The sequence below is a fragment of the Pinus tabuliformis genome, chromosome Q (assembly GCF_031772625.1).
Source record: "Pinus tabuliformis cultivar Carrire ecotype Pingquan chromosome Q, CPIR1, whole genome shotgun sequence".
Lineage (NCBI taxonomy): Eukaryota > Viridiplantae > Streptophyta > Pinopsida > Pinales > Pinaceae > Pinus > Pinus tabuliformis.
Genome location: NC_142296.1, coordinates 28894593 through 28903520, shown reverse-complemented (window position 1 = coordinate 28903520; position 8928 = coordinate 28894593).

Below are 8928 nucleotides of genomic sequence, written 5' to 3'. Positions count from 1 at the left end.
GAAATAAGTCAAACGACGAATTTCTTTATATTTGCATTTTTTGTTGAATAAACGAAATATGAAGGAAAAGTGCCCGACCCGATGAAACCGGACCCAAAAGGGTTTCGAAATGCAAATGCATCTTATTTAAAATCTGCCATAAGGCTGTTTTCAAGATTTTTCCATGTTTTAACATATTTTTAAAATACGAAGGGAAACCTTGGAACAAGGCCGAAGCAACTTGCTACAACGATTATGGGTAGACCTGATAGGAGTTTAGGGCGCAATTATGAAGATTTGAAGTACGGGGAACAGTGTTCTCTGCGGATTTTTCCCATGTTAGTGCATTTACCTTTGTATATAGAGAATGCCAAAATTTGGGGATTTCAAGTACCGATTGCCCCTTCAGTTACAGAATAGGTGGCATCCATCCTTGAGGGCATTTAGCAATGATTGATAACGCTCAGAGAGGGGATTTGAGCGGACCAAAACAGGAAGACAGAGAGCTCGAGAGGGAAAATGAACCAACAACACTGATTTGGCTTAAAAAGCCACAAAACGACAGAGACAGGGGCTGCTAAGTGGTTGTTGGTTGTTGAGGTTGTTGTTGGGGTTTTGTTGCTGAAAGTGAAGCCAAAGCAGGAAGCTGAGGTGAAGGAGGCAGCGCAAAAGCAAAAAGGCAGCCGAGGGAGTCACTTGGAAGTCAAGTGAAAAGCCAAGAGGGATATAAACTGATAGAGGGCCAAAAGAAGCCAGAGTCGAAGAGCCAAAGCCAGAGCCAGAGTCAAAGCCAAAGAGTCAGAACCAAGAGCCAAGAGCCAGAGCCAAGAGCTAGAGCTTCAAGAGCCAGGGAATAACATGGTGTCTGAACCCACTATTTATGGGTAAAACAGCAGGATTTAAGCCAAGAGCTTGTAAAAAAAAGACTTATACCATAATCCCAAAGAGCCTAGTTGAGTTGACTAGAGCTCACGGAGATGTAGCCCAAGAGTTGTGGGTGAACTCCTAATTAAATTGTTGTTTCACTATTTTATGCATTTATATATCAGTTTAAGCACATCAACTTATAGCACAACAATAGAAATTAAAGCATGTAATCTGTTAAAAACAAATATAAGCATACACCTATATTTTCAAGCATTTCTTAATTCTGCATTGGTAAATCAATAAGACTTGGGAAAATTTAAGATTTGAAAGTGGGGGAGGTTCTTGTAAGTTGGACAAGAAGCCTAAGTGCCCCATTTTCAGATCAGGTGGTATCGGAGCCTAATTTTGGTTAACCACACCTTTAAGAAGGTTATATTAGAATTCTTGATTGACAAAGCAAAATTGCTTGTCTCAAAGGTGCTTGAACAACAAGAGGCTGATTGTATGCTTGTTTTGCAAACTGATTAATTTTTTGAGTTTGCAGAGGTAAAGGGAAAGCTACTGATAGCTCAGTTTGGGAAGGACAAATAGGAAGAAGGGCTAAAGGCATTCTTCTATCCCAAGGACCTTAAGGCAATCCAAAGCACAAGAGGTTTGTTGCAAGAGGTTGCTTAAATAAGCTCTTTATTTATCTTGTTGAAGTTTTTTTTGTTCATTGACATAATGACAACTTCTACAAGTGGGTCCTAAAATTCTTCTCTCTTCGCAAGATTATTTGATGAAGACATGAAGCAAGAATTGTCCACCATGATGGATATGGTGAGAGAAATGTATGAGTATGGAAGGAAGAGCAGCATGCTTAGAAAGCAGCTGAATTCCATAAAGGAGGAGAAGTAGTTGCTTGCTGACAAATTGTAGGAAATGGAGAGGCAACTTCATATCGCAAATATGAACCTGAAAAGGACGCATGAGTTGGAGACACTGCTCTTTGTTGCCCAAGAAGCCTTAGTCAAGTATCAGCTTGAAGAAGAGGTAAACCATTCCAGTTTGTCTTCAAATTCCGCTAAGGATGCTTATATTGGTTCTTTTGAAAAACATACTAGAGGCATAGGTTCCAAGCTAATGTCCAAGATGGGATATGAAGGAAAAGGCTTGGGTAGACATGCATAAGTTATTGTTGATCCAATAATGATTGAGGAAAGGCATAAGTATTTGGTTCTTGGCTATGGAAAAGCTTATGGAGAAAGTTCCAAGGCTACCATGAAGGCCATTGAAACAGCTCCAAGAAGGAGTTGCATTACAGAGTGTGAAGATTGTATTCAGGAAGAATGCAATAGCTTGAAACATCATTTGTAGGATGCAGGTGTTCAGAAGCACACACTTGAACCAGAGAGTTGGGGAGACTCTAACAGCCTTGAAGAGATTGATGGTGTTCCAAAGGGAGCCACCTCTTCATTTGCTTCACCTTTGCATGAAGGCAATAAAGGTGAAAGAGAAAGGTATAAATATGGTTCCAAACATTTTCCTTTTGATTGTGCAAAGCATGATAAATTTCCACATATGTATGGGAAAAGAATTGCATGTTCCTTTTGTGGGTTGGATAACCATAATGTTTCTAGATGTTGGAAGAGAATGGCCACATACAGGAAGCAGAAGAAGGAAAAGAAGCAAGAATCCAAAGGTCCATTGGACAAGGCAAATCATGTTGTCAAGAGGATGCACATGAAGTGCACTTACTGCCATAAGCAAGGAAATCTTGCTGCAAAATATTGGACTCCGAATCCAACAATGCTTCCACAAAAGCTGAAGAAAGTGGAAAGAGAAGATGGCAGAAATGGAAGTGAAGATTCCATGAATGATGTGTCTCAGAATAATTCACATGATGATGCTGATGTGTAGACAAAGGTAGTACCTTTGAAAGGGATTGGTAAGGAATGGTTAGAGATCTTATCCGATTGAGATTCCATGTCTATTGATGCATCTACATTATATTTCATTTCAGCTTCGAAAGTACAGTGTGCTTAAGCGAAATTTGAAGGATGAAATGCATGCATGAGCATGAGATGCATGAACATGTTGACTTTGGAGAAGTTAACTTGGTCTCCAAATGGAGATAATGATGAAGTCTTTCATCTTTTGAAAAAGAGTCCTATGGTCTTTTTCTACATGCTTGACTTGAAGGGTCATTTGTTTAAAGGTATGTTTTGTGAGCTGGTTACCTAGTTCATCATTTCTATGCAGATGTAAGATGTGGAGGTGTTCACAAGATGTGAAATCTTTTTCTTTTCTGAAGCAGGAATCTAGGCCATCCAGTTGTTGTATGTATGCTCGTTGTTGTTAACAGATGTTGTTGGCAGCTTCTCAAATAGGTACAAATGAAAGTCTTCTGGAGCAGATGTACTTCACATTTGTTGAGCCACCTTGGATCAATGATCAAGGCAGAGAAGCTCAAAACTACCTTCTATAACCATTTCAGTAGGAGTTCTGTAGGAAGGCAAGGAGAAAGACGGTTCTTCCGGGGAAAAGTAGCCCATCCAAAGAGGGAAGTGGTTAGAAACTTTGGTTCATAGGCACTATGAAAAGGCAACTGTAGGGAGGTTGGAAGAAGAGGGTGAGTCACTCTCATTTACTGTTCAGATCAGTATATCAGTCTTTTGGAGACTAAAAGTTCTTTTAGTGGGAAGGCGTGATCCAAAAATGGATCCTGGATAATCCTCTAAATCTTCAAGTCTTCAAAATCTCCTAAAAGGTAAAAACCATCGAAAAAGTGGAAGTCTTAGAAATATCAAATTACACTATCGGAACCTTAAAAAAAAATGAAGGAATGAGAAAAACAGGCTTATCAGCGGTCAAAGCAACCTTGAATCAGAGCCATCGGATCTGGCTGATCAATGGTCCAGATCCGATCAGCAATCACAATTGGTTGTGGCTATCGGAGGATATCAAAGCATAATACATGGCAATTGCGATTGTGAAATCACAATCGGCGATCACAGTGGAGTGCACACTAAATGGCCCGGGGTATGTGTGATTTGCGATTGCGACAAGTCGCATCGCAATATCGCATCGGAGTTATTCAAAAGAGCAGGGCCGATACCATATGCGATGCAATATATATATATATATATATATATATATATATATATATATATATATATATATATATATATATATATATATATAGATCGCATATATATATATATATATAGATCGCATATATATATATATATAGATATATATATATATATATATATATATATATATATATAGATATATATATATATATAGATAGATAGATATATATATATATATATATATATATATATATATATATATATACATATATACATATACATATATACACGGATCGACAGGGTGATAAATGAGATTTAATATAATTTGAAATCTGTTAAACGATGATTTTCTTTGTATTTGCGTTTTTCGTTGAATAAACGAAATATGAAGGGAAACCTTGGAACGGGGCCGAAGTGACTTGCGACAACGATTATGGGTGGACCCGATAGGATTTTAGGGCATAATTATGAAGATTTGAAGTTCGGGGAACAATGTTCTCTGCAGATTTTTCCCGTGTTAGTTCATTTACCTATGTAAGCAGAGAATGCCAAAATTTGGGGATTTCAGGTGCCGATTGCCCCTTCAGTTACAGAATAGGTGGCATCCATCTCTGAGGGCGTTTAGCAATGATTGCTAATGCTTAGAGAGGGGATTTGAGCCGACCAAAACAGGAAGAAAGAGAGCCCGAGAGGAAAAATGAACCAACAATGCCGATTTGGCTTAAAAAGCCATAGAACGATAGAGACAGGGGCTGCTGAGTGGTTGATGGTTGTTGAGGTTGTTGTTGGGGTTTTTTTGTTGAAAGTGAAGACAAAGCAAGAAGCTGAGGCAAAGGAGGCAGCACAGAAGAGAAAAGGCAGCCGAGGGAGTCACTTGGAAGTCAAGTGAAAATCCAAGAGGGTTGTAAACTGATAGAGGGCAAAAAGAAGCCAGAGTCGAAGAGCTAGAGCTAGAGCCAAAGCTGAAGAGCCAGAGTCAAAGCCAAAGAACCAGAACCAAGAGCTAAGAGACAGAGCCAAGAGCCAGAGCCAAGAGCCAGAGCTTCAAGAGCCAGGGAATAACATGGTGTCTGAACCCACTGTTTCTGGGTAAAACGGCAGGAGTTAAGCCAAGAGCTTGTAAAAAAAAGACTTATACCATAATCCTAGAGAGCCTAGTTGAGTTGACTAGAGCTCATGGAGATGTAGCCCAAGAGTTGTGGGTGAACTCCTAATTAAATTGTTGTTTCTGTGTGATTGTTTATTGCTGCATTGTTCACTGTTATATGCATTTATATATCAGTTTAAGCACATCAACTTACAACACAACAACAGAAATTAAAGCATGTAATCAGTTAAAAACAAATATAAGCATACACCTATATTTTCAAGCATTTCTTAATTCCGCATTGGTTAATCAATAAGACTTGGGAAAATTTAAGCTTTGAAAGTGGGAGAGGTTCTTGTAAGTTGGACAAGAAGCCTAAGTGCCCCATTTTCAGATCACACACTAACTTGATTGTAAGATGTAGCATTTGCCAGACTCTTGGTCGATTGATACACATTCCAAGTTAAGGCAACACTATTGTTTTGATTGGGGTTGAGGGGTATATAAGTGCACAAACAGTATAACCGTCAGAGTCTAAGTTTCATCTCTGGTGTTGCTGCACTGTCAGCAGGCTTGGACAATACCCCAATGGAGTCACATAGGAACACAAGCATGGATCCGCTACCAGCGAGCCTGGTTAGTACCTTGATGAAGTTTCTTGCATCACCTCCTTGCACAAGAAGCCTTTCTCTTCTTTTGCCTGATTCATTTTTATTTTTTGACTTTTAATTTTTATTTTTTATTTTTTTCATTTTCACTGTGCATAGCACTTATTCATTTCAGAGGTGGAAGAGGGATCCCAACTTATTGAGAGTAGAAAAGGTTGTTCCAGTAGAGAAGTATTTTATTTTATCTTTGACGTTCCTGTTAATTTTTTCCCACTCACGTTACTCTACTTGAATGAGCTGACAAGGGTTAACCCAAAAACAATCGACTTGAGAAGGTGACACTAGTTAGCACACAAGCGTTGTGCTAACACCAAGGTTCACTTCGAAGAGTACGTATTTTCCTTCGATGTATCATGGACTAAGAGTAACAAGTTCATCATATAGAAGCAAGATGATAGATAACCTAGTGATAGTTGTACAAACCCTCTTGTACTTTACCCAGCTCGTTTCATGAGTCACACATGATTTCATGCAAACTGACCTATGAATGAAACAAGTGAACGAGCTAACAATCAACAAAGCAAAGCAAGAGTAGAAGTGAAAATGAAATCAAATCAAGCAAACAGACAAGCAAGTAAACAAACAAGCAAACAAATCATGTAAGCAAACAAGCATGCAAGAAAACAACTAAAATCAAACACTACTCCTACTCCTACACTAACGGTGCATGCGCCTGATCATGTGAATTGATACTTCCAATGAATCCACCAGCGCATTGCTATACCCATGTGCGAGTAACCTAGTTGTGCGAACCAACATACAAGAAAGATATGACAGTGAAGATAGACACACTTCATCTTTCAAGGTGCCCACGAGACATAAGTGAGTGCATGTGTATGATAGATAGTCTATGGAATTATCATGGTGTTGTGTGAAACTACGTGAAACTTTGAAGCAAAAGCACACTCTTGACTAAGACATGCAAGCAAATAAAAGAAACAAAGATAACTTGCGTCGCGCACAAGTGCTTGCAATGTAAGACTCCTCCAATGCATGAGCAATGGGATCATGCAGTTCGAGTGGAGGAAGTGTGATTTGTGTGTGAGATGGATCTTCAATGCATACAGATGAGTGATGAGGAGCCTTGGGTGATTGAATAGTTTCATGATCGGAAGTGAGACTAACCCCAAGAGAGCAAGGACCTGACATAACCATCAGCTTGGGCTAAAGTGCCTCAACAATCTTGGGTGTCTCAACTTCATCATTAGGTAGGTCATCATAAATCAGTGGCTTTGAAAAATCAACTAAAATAGATTCATGATCATGATAAAAAATGGAAGCAAATGGATCATGACCACCACGATCAGAAAAATCAATGAATTCTTCGGCATCCTCATGATCAGATGAATCAAACAGAGGGGTAGATGAAAAATGAACGAACTCATCCTCTGTGTTTCCGGAAAAGACAGATGAAGGATCAAGTGGCTCTTAAATGAATAACTTATCATATCCATTGTCGAATGATGGAATAGCATCCAATGAGTCCCGCAAGTGATCAACAATGGGTGCATCCGTAGATGAAGACACACATACAAAATCATGGATGGCAGGTTCACCAAAGAAGCTAGGAAGGAATGAAGGAGGCTCGGACGGAAGGGAGTCATCCTTCGTCGAGTGTTGATGTTCAAGCTCCCACTCATACTCTTCATGAGTGACAACGCATGTTGGTTGTGCAATGCCAACTCTGTCAGTGGGTTGTTCCTCATTCACAACAAGTGAACAGTCTGGAATGGACGAACACAAGACAACATCATCTAGAGGAACACCTACGTTTGAAGAAAAGAATGCATATGGGAACTCGAGGGACTAACAACCAACTCTTTGCGAAAATTGAGTGGAGCGATGTTGGGAGGGTGTGAAGAATGAACACATGTGCGAACATGATCCTCAACATCACTGGACGATGGTGGAACTATTGAATTAAATGGAGGTAGATAGTCTGTTGAGACAGTGCCTGCTCCTGCATGGGATTTTGCAGTTCCATCAATGAAGAAGGTTGAGCGATTTTTGACATCAAGATTTCTCTTGGGATGGGCATATTTCTTAAGGCAGTACTTGAACCAGTCCCAGAGATAAGAAAACTTCATCTGTCTCTTCGGAGCTTGAAATTGTAAGTCACGAAAGCGCTGCCAAAAATCAATAACGGATTCATGCGAAGCCCTCTATTGTTGTAATAGTTTTCGGTCAAGATGATTTGGATCAAAATGATGGAATGTGTCTTCAATAAGATCACAAAAGTGCTGACATGAGTGCATGGTGTCAGCCGATAGGCTGAGCAGCCAACGAAATGATTATTCACAAAGTGTAAATGCAAGCAGGAGACTAGCATGTTCATTATTGAACTCATCTTCCTCATAAATCATGGAAAGGAAGTTATGTAAGTGCTCAAGCCAGGCCACTTCACCTTCACCATCATACGTGTGAGTGGACAAGATATTGAAAATCTTCCCCAAGATGGAGACATCTTCACGATTCAAAAAACACCTCAAGGGAAGAAGAATGCAAGACTCCATGGAAGATATGCAAAGGTTCAAAACTGGATGAGAGTACACTACTTATCATCAGGCCCTCCTTCTAGCACCAGAAATGTTGATGGTGTTGTACCCTACAATATTTCAAGGGGATCTCCCCGGTAAGAAGTCCTAATTAGACCTCAGACCATTTGGTGTAGGAGTCCTAGCAGTGGGTCATAAGGCAATGCCTTGACCACTATGTCGCATAGAGGCAAGTAAGATAACTTTGTTAGTAGCAAGGGTGCGACTGATGCAATGAGTCAAGGAATGAGTGTGAGAGGTTCCAACACTTCAAAGGGGGGAGGAAGGTGAATATGAGTTCCAAGTTGAAAGGGATCAGTCCCAACTCTGCTAAGAACACACCACACAAAGGACATGCATAGCTTCTAGCAGAGCAGTTGACACGGATGCGATAGTCCCAACATACAAGGAAAGATAAGTGGGCTTGATTGTGGGGAAAACTCCATAGTTAAGCATGCTTGAGCCAAAGGCGATTTGGGATGGGTGACCCCTAGGGAAGTCCTGGTTACCGGGTGCAAGCCCCGAAAGTGATGATTGACGCTATGTGATTCATTTCACTAGTTTCAATCCAACTTCTTCACCCCTGTGAGCATCACCCGATGCAATGAGTGCTAAGTGAAGTATTCAAAAATCATGAGAAATTGGTCAGTTACAACTACCTCTCATGGAAATGGTCATACGTGAATGACTTACTTACCACAGTTGAATCCCAAAATGAT